Source organism: Triturus cristatus, chromosome 5_2, assembly GCF_964204655.1.
Source record: "Triturus cristatus chromosome 5_2, aTriCri1.1, whole genome shotgun sequence".
NCBI classification, from domain to species: domain Eukaryota; kingdom Metazoa; phylum Chordata; class Amphibia; order Caudata; family Salamandridae; genus Triturus; species Triturus cristatus.
In genome coordinates this window covers 575,652,466-575,666,649 of record NC_140588.1, presented here as the reverse complement: position 1 = coordinate 575,666,649, position 14,184 = coordinate 575,652,466, and the positions used below count along the sequence as shown (strand labels likewise).

General features: G+C 53.4%; 18 non-coding genes across 18 annotated transcripts; 12 read left to right on the top strand and 6 right to left on the bottom strand.

Annotated features, from left to right (window-relative positions):
• Nucleotides 1-281: 281 nt before the first annotated feature.
• On the top strand, nucleotides 282-353 carry TRNAE-CUC (transfer RNA glutamic acid (anticodon CUC)). The gene has a single exon. It is a non-coding gene; the product is annotated as a tRNA-Glu (tRNA).
• Nucleotides 354-1,479: 1,126 nt separating this feature from the next.
• Nucleotides 1,480-1,562, bottom strand: TRNAL-UAA (transfer RNA leucine (anticodon UAA)). The gene has a single exon. It is a non-coding gene; the product is annotated as a tRNA-Leu (tRNA).
• A 243-nt stretch (nucleotides 1,563-1,805) lies between these two features.
• Nucleotides 1,806-1,877, top strand: TRNAE-UUC (transfer RNA glutamic acid (anticodon UUC)). Its single transcript has one exon. It is a non-coding gene; the product is annotated as a tRNA-Glu (tRNA).
• Nucleotides 1,878-3,699: 1,822 nt separating this feature from the next.
• On the bottom strand, nucleotides 3,700-3,782 carry TRNAL-UAA (transfer RNA leucine (anticodon UAA)). The gene has a single exon. It is a non-coding gene; the product is annotated as a tRNA-Leu (tRNA).
• Nucleotides 3,783-4,025: 243 nt separating this feature from the next.
• TRNAE-UUC (transfer RNA glutamic acid (anticodon UUC)) lies at nucleotides 4,026-4,097 on the top strand. Its single transcript has one exon. It is a non-coding gene; the product is annotated as a tRNA-Glu (tRNA).
• A 630-nt stretch (nucleotides 4,098-4,727) lies between these two features.
• Nucleotides 4,728-4,799, top strand: TRNAE-CUC (transfer RNA glutamic acid (anticodon CUC)). The gene has a single exon. It is a non-coding gene; the product is annotated as a tRNA-Glu (tRNA).
• A 1,126-nt stretch (nucleotides 4,800-5,925) lies between these two features.
• On the bottom strand, nucleotides 5,926-6,008 carry TRNAL-UAA (transfer RNA leucine (anticodon UAA)). The gene has a single exon. It is a non-coding gene; the product is annotated as a tRNA-Leu (tRNA).
• A 243-nt stretch (nucleotides 6,009-6,251) lies between these two features.
• TRNAE-UUC (transfer RNA glutamic acid (anticodon UUC)) lies at nucleotides 6,252-6,323 on the top strand. The gene has a single exon. It is a non-coding gene; the product is annotated as a tRNA-Glu (tRNA).
• A 630-nt stretch (nucleotides 6,324-6,953) lies between these two features.
• Nucleotides 6,954-7,025, top strand: TRNAE-CUC (transfer RNA glutamic acid (anticodon CUC)). Its single transcript has one exon. It is a non-coding gene; the product is annotated as a tRNA-Glu (tRNA).
• Nucleotides 7,026-8,151: 1,126 nt separating this feature from the next.
• On the bottom strand, nucleotides 8,152-8,234 carry TRNAL-UAA (transfer RNA leucine (anticodon UAA)). Its single transcript has one exon. It is a non-coding gene; the product is annotated as a tRNA-Leu (tRNA).
• A 243-nt stretch (nucleotides 8,235-8,477) lies between these two features.
• Nucleotides 8,478-8,549, top strand: TRNAE-UUC (transfer RNA glutamic acid (anticodon UUC)). The gene has a single exon. It is a non-coding gene; the product is annotated as a tRNA-Glu (tRNA).
• A 630-nt stretch (nucleotides 8,550-9,179) lies between these two features.
• On the top strand, nucleotides 9,180-9,251 carry TRNAE-CUC (transfer RNA glutamic acid (anticodon CUC)). The gene has a single exon. It is a non-coding gene; the product is annotated as a tRNA-Glu (tRNA).
• A 1,126-nt stretch (nucleotides 9,252-10,377) lies between these two features.
• Nucleotides 10,378-10,460, bottom strand: TRNAL-UAA (transfer RNA leucine (anticodon UAA)). The gene has a single exon. It is a non-coding gene; the product is annotated as a tRNA-Leu (tRNA).
• Nucleotides 10,461-10,703: 243 nt separating this feature from the next.
• Nucleotides 10,704-10,775, top strand: TRNAE-UUC (transfer RNA glutamic acid (anticodon UUC)). The gene has a single exon. It is a non-coding gene; the product is annotated as a tRNA-Glu (tRNA).
• Nucleotides 10,776-11,405: 630 nt separating this feature from the next.
• On the top strand, nucleotides 11,406-11,477 carry TRNAE-CUC (transfer RNA glutamic acid (anticodon CUC)). The gene has a single exon. It is a non-coding gene; the product is annotated as a tRNA-Glu (tRNA).
• Nucleotides 11,478-12,603: 1,126 nt separating this feature from the next.
• Nucleotides 12,604-12,686, bottom strand: TRNAL-UAA (transfer RNA leucine (anticodon UAA)). Its single transcript has one exon. It is a non-coding gene; the product is annotated as a tRNA-Leu (tRNA).
• Nucleotides 12,687-12,929: 243 nt separating this feature from the next.
• On the top strand, nucleotides 12,930-13,001 carry TRNAE-UUC (transfer RNA glutamic acid (anticodon UUC)). Its single transcript has one exon. It is a non-coding gene; the product is annotated as a tRNA-Glu (tRNA).
• A 630-nt stretch (nucleotides 13,002-13,631) lies between these two features.
• Nucleotides 13,632-13,703, top strand: TRNAE-CUC (transfer RNA glutamic acid (anticodon CUC)). Its single transcript has one exon. It is a non-coding gene; the product is annotated as a tRNA-Glu (tRNA).
• Nucleotides 13,704-14,184: the final 481 nt, after the last annotated feature.

Here is a 14,184-nt window from a genome sequence, read left to right as displayed (position 1 = left end):
GGTAGGTGTGAGAAGGTGTACCAGCTGTCTTTGAGCTATCAGCGGCCACTAGGTGTCCCTCTTGTGATTTCCCGGGGATCCCGATTGTACAGGAATTCGTCGGTTCAGTAGCACGGGGGAGGGGATGGCCTGTGCTTGGAAGTGACAAACAGTCTGGTGGAATCATGAGTGTTTTTTCAAGTTCTGATTCATATTCGCTGTAGAATAAAATATGCTTTCAGCCCCCATGAGCTTTGTCACTAGGAGAGCAGTGTAGGAACTTTTGCTGTATGGCTGTGGGTTCCCTGGTGGTCTAGTGGTTAGGATTCGGCGCTCTCACCGCCGCGGCCCGGGTTCGATTCCCGGTCAGGGAACAGTCCTTCTTCTGCCCTTGAATGCTTTTCCTTCCCGCAGGTCAGGGCTTCTCAAAATGAATTTGCTTTTCTGACAAACAGTTTGCCTAGCATCCCGCAATCTGGCTCCTAATTTGATTTTCGCAAGGTTCCCTTTGAGTTGCTTTCCTCGGCGGGAGGAAAATCTCTTGTGCAAGGCTCTTGAGGAAGTGAGATTCTGTATTCCGAGGTGCGCTTCTTTTCGTAGGCTTCTGACCACATGGTGTGCGGCAGGAAGTCATCTTTGACAGGGCCGCAGGCTTTGTCTCCAAATGGCATCCCGGACCCACTGCAACCCACCTTTTTGCTGAAACGGAAGTCTGGTTCAGGGTAAGAAAAAGCTGAGCTGCACGTACCGAAAGCAGCAGAGCCCAGCGGCGGAGAGGGTGTGGCCAGGGCTGTCTGATTTGCATAGTGACCAGTGGCATCTTGGGAATGTACAGGCTTTGGAGCCTAACGGGTGCTGCAGGGGTCTGCCTGGCCGGAGAAATGCCTGTCTGGCGCTCCCCTCAGGACACACGTGTCTTCCGTTCGAGCATGGAGGGTGAGGGACATGGGTCACCCTCATATACAGGGGTGTGGGCATGGGCAGGATGGGGCGTGGGGGACCCGTCAGGGCATTGCCCGTTTGGAAGCCCGTTCGGAAGGCAAGAGGAGGCGGAGGCGGAGGCGGGAATCTCTGCTCAATTTTTTCCCGAGGCCTGGGGACAAGCCTTTGCACATTTGATCCAGCCGGGCCTGCATCAGCAGATCCTGCTCCGATGGCAAGGGAGAGCCTGCAGGTGTAAATCAAAGAAAGGGGAGAAATCCGCAAGAGGCGGGTTAACAAATTCCAGTGGCAGGCCCATGTTCCCCAGGAAGCAAGTACTTCCTCCTGCTCCCTTCAGTGGGAAAAGACATAGGAGGTGTATTTCTCTAAGCAGGGGCTCTGCGTAGGTGGCACTGCATTGCTTTGGGAAGCATCCATGCTAAGTGCAGAGTAGCAGCAGACCCCACAGCTGAGACGTGAATTGGGACTGTTAAGGAAGGGCACTGGGAGGGTGAGGAGGGCAGAGGAAAATGCTTTAAAAAAGCATCTGCAAGTTCCTACACACCCGCTGAAAACCCATACCAGGGATGGGGCTCGAACCCATGCGGACAACTGTCCATTGGATCTTAAGTCCAACGCCTTAACCACTCGGCCACCCTGGTGAGACCCTAGGCCCTGCCTTACTCAGCTCCCTTTTCATGCTGGCTGCTCCAGCGCAGGCTGTCCAGCAAGAGGTGATTGCAGAGTAAAAAGGCTTTTGCAGGAGGATAAAGGTAATTGCTTATGACAAACACACTGTGTGACACCTAACTTTTCCCCACTCGTACTTTATGGGCAATCTATACAGTGGAGTTAGCTTAGTCACAATAAGGAAGTGAGCAAGGCAGGTTCACAAGAGCATCTCCTCCCTGGTGGTCTAGTGGCTAGGATTCGGCGCTTTCACCGCCGCGGCCCGGGTTCGATTCCCGGTCAGGGAAGATCCCTCTAAGACGTAGACGTGCGTAATTTGTCCACGCAGCTCAGCTTTTTTTAATCGAAGGTCCTTAAAAAGGCACCCCGACCTATAGACGAAAGCAGAGGAAAGGGGCTGGGTCCCCTGTGTCCCAGGTTGCTTTGCTCCCATTGCCCTCAGCCACCTTCATGCGCACGCAGTCCCCCACCCAGTCAGGTGCTCTATGTGGGCGTAAAGTGCAGTACCAGCTCATCAGAAAGGTAAATTGCTGGAAAACCCGGCTGCGATGTATACATCTACTTTGGAGCACTCTTCTCCCTTGCACTCTTGAATCGGTCATTCGCAATGTATTCTTCCAGCAAGCTGAATAACGAGGTAGGTGTGAGAAGGTGTACCAGCTGTCTTTGAGCTATCAGCGGCCACTAGGTGTCCCTCTTGTGATTTCCCGGGGATCCCGATTGTACAGGAATTCGTCGGTTCAGTAGCACGGGGGAGGGGATGGCCTGTGCTTGGAAGTGACAAACAGTCTGGTGGAATCATGAGTGTTTTTTCAAGTTCTGATTCATATTCGCTGTAGAATAAAATATGCTTTCAGCCCCCATGAGCTTTGTCACTAGGAGAGCAGTGTAGGAACTTTTGCTGTATGGCTGTGGGTTCCCTGGTGGTCTAGTGGTTAGGATTCGGCGCTCTCACCGCCGCGGCCTGGGTTCGATTCCCGGTCAGGGAACAGTCCTTCTTCTGCCCTTGAATGCTTTTCCTTCCCGCAGGTCAGGGCTTCTCAAAATGAATTTGCTTTTCTGACAAACAGTTTGCCTAGCATCCCGCAATCTGGCTCCTAATTTGATTTTCGCAAGGTTCCCTTTGAGTTGCTTTCCTCGGCGGGAGGAAAATCTCTTGTGCAAGGCTCTTGAGGAAGTGAGATTCTGTATTCCGAGGTGCGCTTCTTTTCGTAGGCTTCTGACCACATGGTGTGCGGCAGGAAGTCATCTTTGACAGGGCCGCAGGCTTTATCTCCAAATGGCATCCCGGACGCACTGCAACCCACCTTTTTGCTGAAACGGAAGTCTGGTTCAGGGTAATAGAAAGCTGAGCTGCACGTACCGAAAGCAGCAGAGCCCAGCGGCGGAGAGGGTGTGGCCAGGGCTGTCTGATTTGCATAGTGACCAGTGGCATCTTGGGAATGTACAGGCTTTGGAGCTTAACGGGTGCTGCAGGGGTCTGCCTGGCCGGAGAAATGCCTGTCTGGCGCTCCCCTCAGGACACACGTGTCTTCCGTTCGAGCATGGAGGGTGAGGGACATGGGTCACCCTCATATACAGGGGTGTGGGCATGGGCAGGATGGGGCGTGGGGGACCCGTCAGGGCATTGCCCGTTTGGAAGCCCGTTCGGAAGGCAAGAGGAGGCGGAGGCGGGAATCTCTGCTCAATTTTTTCCCGAGGCCTGGGGACAAGCCTTTGCACTTTTGATCCAGCCGGGCCTGCATCAGCAGATCCTGCTCCGATGGCAAGGGAGAGCCTGCAGGTGTAAATCAAAGAAAGGGGAGAAATCCGCAAGAGGCTGGTTAACAAATTCCAGTGGCAGGCCCATGTTCCCCAGGAAGCAAGTACTTCCTCCTGCTCCCTTCAGTGGGAAAAGACATAGGAGGTGTATTTCTCTAAGCAGGGGCTCTGCGTAGGTGGCACTGCATTGCTTTGGCAAGCATCCATGCTAAGTGCAGAGTAGCAGCAGACCCCACAGCTGAGACGTGAATTGGGACTGTTAAGGAAGGGCAATGGGAGGGTGAGGAGGGCAGAGGAAAATGCTTTACAAAAGCATCTGCAAGTTCCTACACACCCGCTGAAAACCCATACCAGGGATGGGGCTCGAACCCATGCGGACAACTGTCCATTGGATCTTAAGTCCAACGCCTTAACCACTCGGCCACCCTGGTGAGACCCTAGGCCCTGCCTTACTCAGCTCCCTTTTCATGCTGGCTGCTCCAGCGCAGGCTGTCCAGCAAGAGGTGATTGCAGAGTAAAAAGGCTTTTGCAGGAGGATAAAGGTAATTGCTTATGACAAACACACTGTGTGACACCTAACTTTTCCCCACTCGTACTTTATGGGCAATCTATACAGTGGAGTTAGCTTAGTCACAATAAGGAAGTGAGCAAGGCAGGTTCACAAGAGCATCTCCTCCCTGGTGGTCTAGTGGCTAGGATTCGGCGCTTTCACCGCCGCGGCCCGGGTTCGATTCCCGGTCAGGGAAGATCCCTCTAAGACGTAGACGTGCGTAATTTGTCCACGCAGCTCAGCTTTTTTTAATCGAAGGTCCTTAAAAAGGCACCCCGACCTATAGACGAAAGCAGAGGAAAGGGGCTGGGTCCCCTGTGTCCCAGGTTGCTTTGCTCCCATTGCCCTCAGCCACCTTCATGCGCACGCAGTCCCCCACCCAGTCAGGTGCTCTATGTGGGCGTAAAGTGCAGTACCAGCTCATCAGAAAGGTAAATTGCTGGAAAACCCGGCTGCGATGTATACATCTACTTTGGAGCACTCTTCTCCCTTGCACTCTTGAATCGGTCATTCGCAATGTATTCTTCCAGCAAGCTGAATAACGAGGTAGGTGTGAGAAGGTGTACCAGCTGTCTTTGAGCTATCAGCGGCCACTAGGTGTCCCTCTTGTGATTTCCCGGGGATCCCGATTGTACAGGAATTCGTCGGTTCAGTAGCACGGGGGAGGGGATGGCCTGTGCTTGGAAGTGACAAACAGTCTGGTGGAATCATGAGTGTTTTTTCAAGTTCTGATTCATATTCGCTGTAGAATAAAATATGCTTTCAGCCCCCATGAGCTTTGTCACTAGGAGAGCAGTGTAGGAACTTTTGCTGTATGGCTGTGGGTTCCCTGGTGGTCTAGTGGTTAGGATTCGGCGCTCTCACCGCCGCGGCCCGGGTTCGATTCCCGGTCAGGGAACAGTCCTTCTTCTGCCCTTGAATGCTTTTCCTTCCCGCAGGTCAGGGCTTCTCAAAATGAATTTGCTTTTCTGACAAACAGTTTGCCTAGCATCCCGCAATCTGGCTCCTAATTTGATTTTCGCAAGGTTCCCTTTGAGTTGCTTTCCTCGGCGGGAGGAAAATCTCTTGTGCAAGGCTCTTGAGGAAGTGAGATTCTGTATTCCGAGGTGCGCTTCTTTTCGTAGGCTTCTGACCACATGGTGTGCGGCAGGAAGTCATCTTTGACAGGGCCGCAGGCTTTGTCTCCAAATGGCATCCCGGACCCACTGCAACCCACCTTTTTGCTGAAACGGAAGTCTGGTTCAGGGTAAGAAAAAGCTGAGCTGCACGTACCGAAAGCAGCAGAGCCCAGCGGCGGAGAGGGTGTGGCCAGGGCTGTCTGATTTGCATAGTGACCAGTGGCATCTTGGGAATGTACAGGCTTTGGAGCCTAACGGGTGCTGCAGGGGTCTGCCTGGCCGGAGAAATGCCTGTCTGGCGCTCCCCTCAGGACACACGTGTCTTCCGTTCGAGCATGGAGGGTGAGGGACATGGGTCACCCTCATATACAGGGGTGTGGGCATGGGCAGGATGGGGCGTGGGGGACCCGTCAGGGCATTGCCCGTTTGGAAGCCCGTTCGGAAGGCAAGAGGAGGCGGAGGCGGAGGCGGGAATCTCTGCTCAATTTTTTCCCGAGGCCTGGGGACAAGCCTTTGCACATTTGATCCAGCCGGGCCTGCATCAGCAGATCCTGCTCCGATGGCAAGGGAGAGCCTGCAGGTGTAAATCAAAGAAAGGGGAGAAATCCGCAAGAGGCGGGTTAACAAATTCCAGTGGCAGGCCCATGTTCCCCAGGAAGCAAGTACTTCCTCCTGCTCCCTTCAGTGGGAAAAGACATAGGAGGTGTATTTCTCTAAGCAGGGGCTCTGCGTAGGTGGCACTGCATTGCTTTGGGAAGCATCCATGCTAAGTGCAGAGTAGCAGCAGACCCCACAGCTGAGACGTGAATTGGGACTGTTAAGGAAGGGCACTGGGAGGGTGAGGAGGGCAGAGGAAAATGCTTTAAAAAAGCATCTGCAAGTTCCTACACACCCGCTGAAAACCCATACCAGGGATGGGGCTCGAACCCATGCGGACAACTGTCCATTGGATCTTAAGTCCAACGCCTTAACCACTCGGCCACCCTGGTGAGACCCTAGGCCCTGCCTTACTCAGCTCCCTTTTCATGCTGGCTGCTCCAGCGCAGGCTGTCCAGCAAGAGGTGATTGCAGAGTAAAAAGGCTTTTGCAGGAGGATAAAGGTAATTGCTTATGACAAACACACTGTGTGACACCTAACTTTTCCCCACTCGTACTTTATGGGCAATCTATACAGTGGAGTTAGCTTAGTCACAATAAGGAAGTGAGCAAGGCAGGCTCACAAGAGCATCTCCTCCCTGGTGGTCTAGTGGCTAGGATTCGGCGCTTTCACCGCCGCGGCCCGGGTTCGATTCCCGGTCAGGGAAGATCCCTCTAAGACGTAGACGTGCGTAATTTGTCCACGCAGCTCAGCTTTTTTTAATCGAAGGTCCTTAAAAAGGCACCCCGACCTATAGACGAAAGCAGAGGAAAGGGGCTGGGTCCCCTGTGTCCCAGGTTGCTTTGCTCCCATTGCCCTCAGCCACCTTCATGCGCACGCAGTCCCCCACCCAGTCAGGTGCTCTATGTGGGCGTAAAGTGCAGTACCAGCTCATCAGAAAGGTAAATTGCTGGAAAACCCGGCTGCGATGTATACATCTACTTTGGAGCACTCTTCTCCCTTGCACTCTTGAATCGGTCATTCGCAATGTATTCTTCCAGCAAGCTGAATAACGAGGTAGGTGTGAGAAGGTGTACCAGCTGTCTTTGAGCTATCAGCGGCCACTAGGTGTCCCTCTTGTGATTTCCCGGGGATCCCGATTGTACAGGAATTCGTCGGTTCAGTAGCACGGGGGAGGGGATGGCCTGTGCTTGGAAGTGACAAACAGTCTGGTGGAATCATGAGTGTTTTTTCAAGTTCTGATTCATATTCGCTGTAGAATAAAATATGCTTTCAGCCCCCATGAGCTTTGTCACTAGGAGAGCAGTGTAGGAACTTTTGCTGTATGGCTGTGGGTTCCCTGGTGGTCTAGTGGTTAGGATTCGGCGCTCTCACCGCCGCGGCCCGGGTTCGATTCCCGGTCAGGGAACAGTCCTTCTTCTGCCCTTGAATGCTTTTCCTTCCCGCAGGTCAGGGCTTCTCAAAATGAATTTGCTTTTCTGACAAACAGTTTGCCTAGCATCCCGCAATCTGGCTCCTAATTAGATTTTCGCAAGGTTCCCTTTGAGTTGCTTTCCTCGGCGGGAGGAAAATCTCTTGTGCAAGGCTCTTGAGGAAGTGAGATTCTGTATTCCGAGGTGCGCTTCTTTTCGTAGGCTTCTGACCACATGGTGTGCGGCAGGAAGTCATCTTTGACAGGGCCGCAGGCTTTATCTCCAAATGACATCCCGGACGCACTGCAACCCACCTTTTTGCTGAAACGGAAGTCTGGTTCAGGGTAATAGAAAGCTGAGCTGCACGTACCGAAAGCAGCAGAGCCCAGCGGCGGAGAGGGTGTGGCCAGGGCTGTCTGATTTGCATAGTGACCAGTGGCATCTTGGGAATGTACAGGCTTTGGAGCTTAACGGGTGCTGCAGGGGTCTGCCTGGCCGGAGAAATGCCTGTCTGGCGCTCCCCTCAGGACACACGTGTCTTCCGTTCGAGCATGGAGGGTGAGGGACATGGGTCACCCTCATATACAGGGGTGTGGGCATGGGCAGGATGGGGCGTGGGGGACCCGTCAGGGCATTGCCCGTTTGGAAGCCCGTTCGGAAGGCAAGAGGAGGCGGAGGCGGAGGCGGGAATCTCTGCTCAATTTTTTCCCGAGGCCTGGGGACAAGCCTTTGCACATTTGATCCAGCCGGGCCTGCATCAGCAGATCCTGCTCCGATGGCAAGGGAGAGCCTGCAGGTGTAAATCAAAGAAAGGGGAGAAATCCGCAAGAGGCGGGTTAACAAATTCCAGTGGCAGGCCCATGTTCCCCAGGAAGCAAGTACTTCCTCCTGCTCCCTTCAGTGGGAAAAGACATAGGAGGTGTATTTCTCTAAGCAGGGGCTCTGCGTAGGTGGCACTGCATTGCTTTGGGAAGCATCCATGCTAAGTGCAGAGTAGCAGCAGACCCCACAGCTGAGACGTGAATTGGGACTGTTAAGGAAGGGCACTGGGAGGGTGAGGAGGGCAGAGGAAAATGCTTTACAAAAGCATCTGCAAGTTCCTACACACCCGCTGAAAACCCATACCAGGGATGGGGCTCGAACCCATGCGGACAACTGTCCATTGGATCTTAAGTCCAACGCCTTAACCACTCGGCCACCCTGGTGAGACCCTAGGCCCTGCCTTACTCAGCTCCCTTTTCATGCTGGCTGCTCCAGCGCAGGCTGTCCAGCAAGAGGTGATTGCAGAGTAAAAAGGCTTTTGCAGGAGGATAAAGGTAATTGCTTATGACAAACACACTGTGTGACACCTAACTTTTCCCCACTCGTACTTTATGGGCAATCTATACAGTGGAGTTAGCTTAGTCACAATAAGGAAGTGAGCAAGGCAGGCTCACAAGAGCATCTCCTCCCTGGTGGTCTAGTGGCTAGGATTCGGCGCTTTCACCGCCGCGGCCCGGGTTCGATTCCCGGTCAGGGAAGATCCCTCTAAGACGTAGACGTGCGTAATTTGTCCACGCAGCTCAGCTTTTTTTAATCGAAGGTCCTTAAAAAGGCACCCCGACCTATAGACGAAAGCAGAGGAAAGGGGCTGGGTCCCCTGTGTCCCAGGTTGCTTTGCTCCCTTTGCCCTCAGCCACCTTCATGCGCACGCAGTCCCCCACCCAGTCAGGTGCTCTATGTGGGCGTAAAGTGCAGTACCAGCTCATCAGAAAGGTAAATTGCTGGAAAACCCGGCTGCGATGTATACATCTACTTTGGAGCACTCTTCTCCCTTGCACTCTTGAATCGGTCATTCGCAATGTATTCTTCCAGCAAGCTGAATAACGAGGTAGGTGTGAGAAGGTGTACCAGCTGTCTTTGAGCTATCAGCGGCCACTAGGTGTCCCTCTTGTGATTTCCCGGGGATCCCGATTGTACAGGAATTCGTCGGTTCAGTAGCACGGGGGAGGGGATGGCCTGTGCTTGGAAGTGACAAACAGTCTGGTGGAATCATGAGTGTTTTTTCAAGTTCTGATTCATATTCGCTGTAGAATAAAATATGCTTTCAGCCCCCATGAGCTTTGTCACTAGGAGAGCAGTGTAGGAACTTTTGCTGTATGGCTGTGGGTTCCCTGGTGGTCTAGTGGTTAGGATTCGGCGCTCTCACCGCCGCGGCCCGGGTTCGATTCCCGGTCAGGGAACAGTCCTTCTTCTGCCCTTGAATGCTTTTCCTTCCCGCAGGTCAGGGCTTCTCAAAATGAATTTGCTTTTCTGACAAACAGTTTGCCTAGCATCCCGCAATCTGGCTCCTAATTTGATTTTCGCAAGGTTCCCTTTGAGTTGCTTTCCTCGGCGGGAGGAAAATCTCTTGTGCAAGGCTCTTGAGGAAGTGAGATTCTGTATTCCGAGGTGCGCTTCTTTTCGTAGGCTTCTGACCACATGGTGTGCGGCAGGAAGTCATCTTTGACAGGGCCGCAGGCTTTGTCTCCAAATGGCATCCCGGACCCACTGCAACCCACCTTTTTGCTGAAACGGAAGTCTGGTTCAGGGTAAGAAAAAGCTGAGCTGCACGTACCGAAAGCAGCAGAGCCCAGCGGCGGAGAGGGTGTGGCCAGGGCTGTCTGATTTGCATAGTGACCAGTGGCATCTTGGGAATGTACAGGCTTTGGAGCCTAACGGGTGCTGCAGGGGTCTGCCTGGCCGGAGAAATGCCTGTCTGGCGCTCCCCTCAGGACACACGTGTCTTCCGTTCGAGCATGGAGGGTGAGGGACATGGGTCACCCTCATATACAGGGGTGTGGGCATGGGCAGGATGGGGCGTGGGGGACCCGTCAGGGCATTGCCCGTTTGGAAGCCCGTTCGGAAGGCAAGAGGAGGCGGAGGCGGAGGCGGGAATCTCTGCTCAATTTTTTCCCGAGGCCTGGGGACAAGCCTTTGCACATTTGATCCAGCCGGGCCTGCATCAGCAGATCCTGCTCCGATGGCAAGGGAGAGCCTGCAGGTGTAAATCAAAGAAAGGGGAGAAATCCGCAAGAGGCGGGTTAACAAATTCCAGTGGCAGGCCCATGTTCCCCAGGAAGCAAGTACTTCCTCCTGCTCCCTTCAGTGGGAAAAGACATAGGAGGTGTATTTCTCTAAGCAGGGGCTCTGCGTAGGTGGCACTGCATTGCTTTGGGAAGCATCCATGCTAAGTGCAGAGTAGCAGCAGACCCCACAGCTGAGACGTGAATTGGGACTGTTAAGGAAGGGCACTGGGAGGGTGAGGAGGGCAGAGGAAAATGCTTTAAAAAAGCATCTGCAAGTTCCTACACACCCGCTGAAAACCCATACCAGGGATGGGGCTCGAACCCATGCGGACAACTGTCCATTGGATCTTAAGTCCAACGCCTTAACCACTCGGCCACCCTGGTGAGACCCTAGGCCCTGCCTTACTCAGCTCCCTTTTCATGCTGGCTGCTCCAGCGCAGGCTGTCCAGCAAGAGGTGATTGCAGAGTAAAAAGGCTTTTGCAGGAGGATAAAGGTAATTGCTTATGACAAACACACTGTGTGACACCTAACTTTTCCCCACTCGTACTTTATGGGCAATCTATACAGTGGAGTTAGCTTAGTCACAATAAGGAAGTGAGCAAGGCAGGCTCACAAGAGCATCTCCTCCCTGGTGGTCTAGTGGCTAGGATTCGGCGCTTTCACCGCCGCGGCCCGGGTTCGATTCCCGGTCAGGGAAGATCCCTCTAAGACGTAGACGTGCGTAATTTGTCCACGCAGCTCAGCTTTTTTTAATCGAAGGTCCTTAAAAAGGCACCCCGACCTATAGACGAAAGCAGAGGAAAGGGGCTGGGTCCCCTGTGTCCCAGGTTGCTTTGCTCCCATTGCCCTCAGCCACCTTCATGCGCACGCAGTCCCCCACCCAGTCAGGTGCTCTATGTGGGCGTAAAGTGCAGTACCAGCTCATCAGAAAGGTAAATTGCTGGAAAACCCGGCTGCGATGTATACATCTACTTTGGAGCACTCTTCTCCCTTGCACTCTTGAATCGGTCATTCGCAATGTATTCTTCCAGCAAGCTGAATAACGAGGTAGGTGTGAGAAGGTGTACCAGCTGTCTTTGAGCTATCAGCGGCCACTAGGTGTCCCTCTTGTGATTTCCCGGGGATCCCGATTGTACAGGAATTCGTCGGTTCAGTAGCACGGGGGAGGGGATGGCCTGTGCTTGGAAGTGACAAACAGTCTGGTGGAATCATGAGTGTTTTTTCAAGTTCTGATTCATATTCGCTGTAGAATAAAATATGCTTTCAGCCCCCATGAGCTTTGTCACTAGGAGAGCAGTGTAGGAACTTTTGCTGTATGGCTGTGGGTTCCCTGGTGGTCTAGTGGTTAGGATTCGGCGCTCTCACCGCCGCGGCCCGGGTTCGATTCCCGGTCAGGGAACACTCCTTCTTCTGCCCTTGAATGCTTTTCCTTCCCGCAGGTCAGGGCTTCTCAAAATGAATTTGCTTTTCTGACAAACAGTTTGCCTAGCATCCCGCAATCTGGCTCCTAATTAGATTTTCGCAAGGTTCCCTTTGAGTTGCTTTCCTCGGCGGGAGGAAAATCTCTTGTGCAAGGCTCTTGAGGAAGTGAGATTCTGTATTCCGAGGTGCGCTTCTTTTCGTAGGCTTCTGACCACATGGTGTGCGGCAGGAAGTCATCTTTGACAGGGCCGCAGGCTTTATCTCCAAATGGCATCCCGGACGCACTGCAACCCACCTTTTTGCTGAAACGGAAGTCTGGTTCAGGGTAATAGAAAGCTGAGCTGCACGTACCGAAAGCAGCAGAGCCCAGCGGCGGAGAGGGTGTGGCCAGGGCTGTCTGATTTGCATAGTGACCAGTGGCATCTTGGGAATGTACAGGCTTTGGAGCTTAACGGGTGCTGCAGGGGTCTGCCTGGCCGGAGAAATGCCTGTCTGGCGCTCCCCTCAGGACACACGTGTCTTCCGTTCGAGCATGGAGGGTGAGGGACATGGGTCACCCTCATATACAGGGGTGTGGGCATGGGCAGGATGGGGCGTGGGGGACCCGTCAGGGCATTGCCCGTTTGGAAGCCCGTTCGGAAGGCAAGAGGAGGCGGAGGCGGAGGCGGGAATCTCTGCTCAATTTTTTCCCGAGGCCTGGGGACAAGCCTTTGCACATTTGATCCAGCCGGGCCTGCATCAGCAGATCCTGCTCCGATGGCAAGGGAGAGCCTGCAGGTGTAAATCAAAGAAAGGGGAGAAATCCGCAAGAGGCGGGTTAACAAATTCCAGTGGCAGGCCCATGTTCCCCAGGAAGCAAGTACTTCCTCCTGCTCCCTTCAGTGGGAAAAGACATAGGAGGTGTATTTCTCTAAGCAGGGGCTCTGCGTAGGTGGCACTGCATTGCTTTGGGAAGCATCCATGCTAAGTGCAGAGTAGCAGCAGACCCCACAGCTGAGACGTGAATTGGGACTGTTAAGGAAGGGCACTGGGAGGGTGAGGAGGGCAGAGGAAAATGCTTTAAAAAAGCATCTGCAAGTTCCTACACACCCGCTGAAAACCCATACCAGGGATGGGGCTCGAACCCATGCGGACAACTGTCCATTGGATCTTAAGTCCAACGCCTTAACCACTCGGCCACCCTGGTGAGACCCTAGGCCCTGCCTTACTCAGCTCCCTTTTCATGCTGGCTGCTCCAGCGCAGGCTGTCCAGCAAGAGGTGATTGCAGAGTAAAAAGGCTTTTGCAGGAGGATAAAGGTAATTGCTTATGACAAACACACTGTGTGACACCTAACTTTTCCCCACTCGTACTTTATGGGCAATCTATACAGTGGAGTTAGCTTAGTCACAATAAGGAAGTGAGCAAGGCAGGTTCACAAGAGCATCTCCTCCCTGGTGGTCTAGTGGCTAGGATTCGGCGCTTTCACCGCCGCGGCCCGGGTTCGATTCCCGGTCAGGGAAGATCCCTCTAAGACGTAGACGTGCGTAATTTGTCCACGCAGCTCAGCTTTTTTTAATCGAAGGTCCTTAAAAAGGCACCCCGACCTATAGACGAAAGCAGAGGAAAGGGGCTGGGTCCCCTGTGTCCCAGGTTGCTTTGCTCCCATTGCCCTCAGCCACCTTCATGCGCACGCAGTCCCCCACCCAGTCAGGTGCTCTATGTGGGCGTAAAGTGCAGTACCAGCTCATCAGAAAGGTAAATTGCTGGAAAACCCGGCTGCGATGTATACATCTACTTTGGAGCACTCTTCTCCCTTGCACTCTTGAATCGGTCATTCGCAATGTATTCTTCCAGCAAGCTGAATAACGAGGTAGGTGTGAGAAGGTGTACCAGCTGTCTTTGAGCTATCAGCGGCCACTAGGTGTCCCTCTTGTGATTTCCCGGGGATCCCGATTGTACAGGAATTCGTCGGTTCAGTAGCACGGGGGAGGGGATGGCCTGTGCTTGGAAGTGACAAACAGTCTGGTGGAATCATGAGTGTTTTTTCAAGTTCTGATTCATATTCGCTGTAGAATAAAATATGCTTTCAGCCCCCATGAGCTTTGTCACTAGGAGAGCAGTGTAGGAACTTTTGCTGTATGGCTGTGGGTTCCCTGGTGGTCTAGTGGTTAGGATTCGGCGCTCTCACCGCCGCGGCCCGGGTTCGATTCCCGGTCAGGGAACAGTCCTTCTTCTGCCCTTGAATGCTTTTCCTTCCCGCAGGTCAGGGCTTCTCAAAATGAATTTGCTTTTCTGACAAACAGTTTGCCTAGCATCCCGCAATCTGGCTCCTAATTAGATTTTCGCAAGGTTCCCTTTGAGTTGCTTTCCTCGGCGGGAGGAAAATCTCTTGTGCAAGGCTCTTGAGGAAGTGAGATTCTGTATTCCGAGGTGCGCTTCTTTTCGTAGGCTTCTGACCACATGGTGTGCGGCAGGAAGTCATCTTTGACAGGGCCGCAGGCTTTATCTCCAAATGGCATCCCGGACGCACTGCAACCCACCTTTTTGCTGAAACGGAAGTCTGGTTCAGGGTAATAGAAAGCTGAGCTGCACGTACCGAAAGCAGCAGAGCCCAGCGGCGGAGAGGGTGTGGCCAGGGCTGTCTGATTTGCATAGTGACCAGTGGCATCTTGGGAATGTACAGGCTTTGGAGCTTAACGGGTG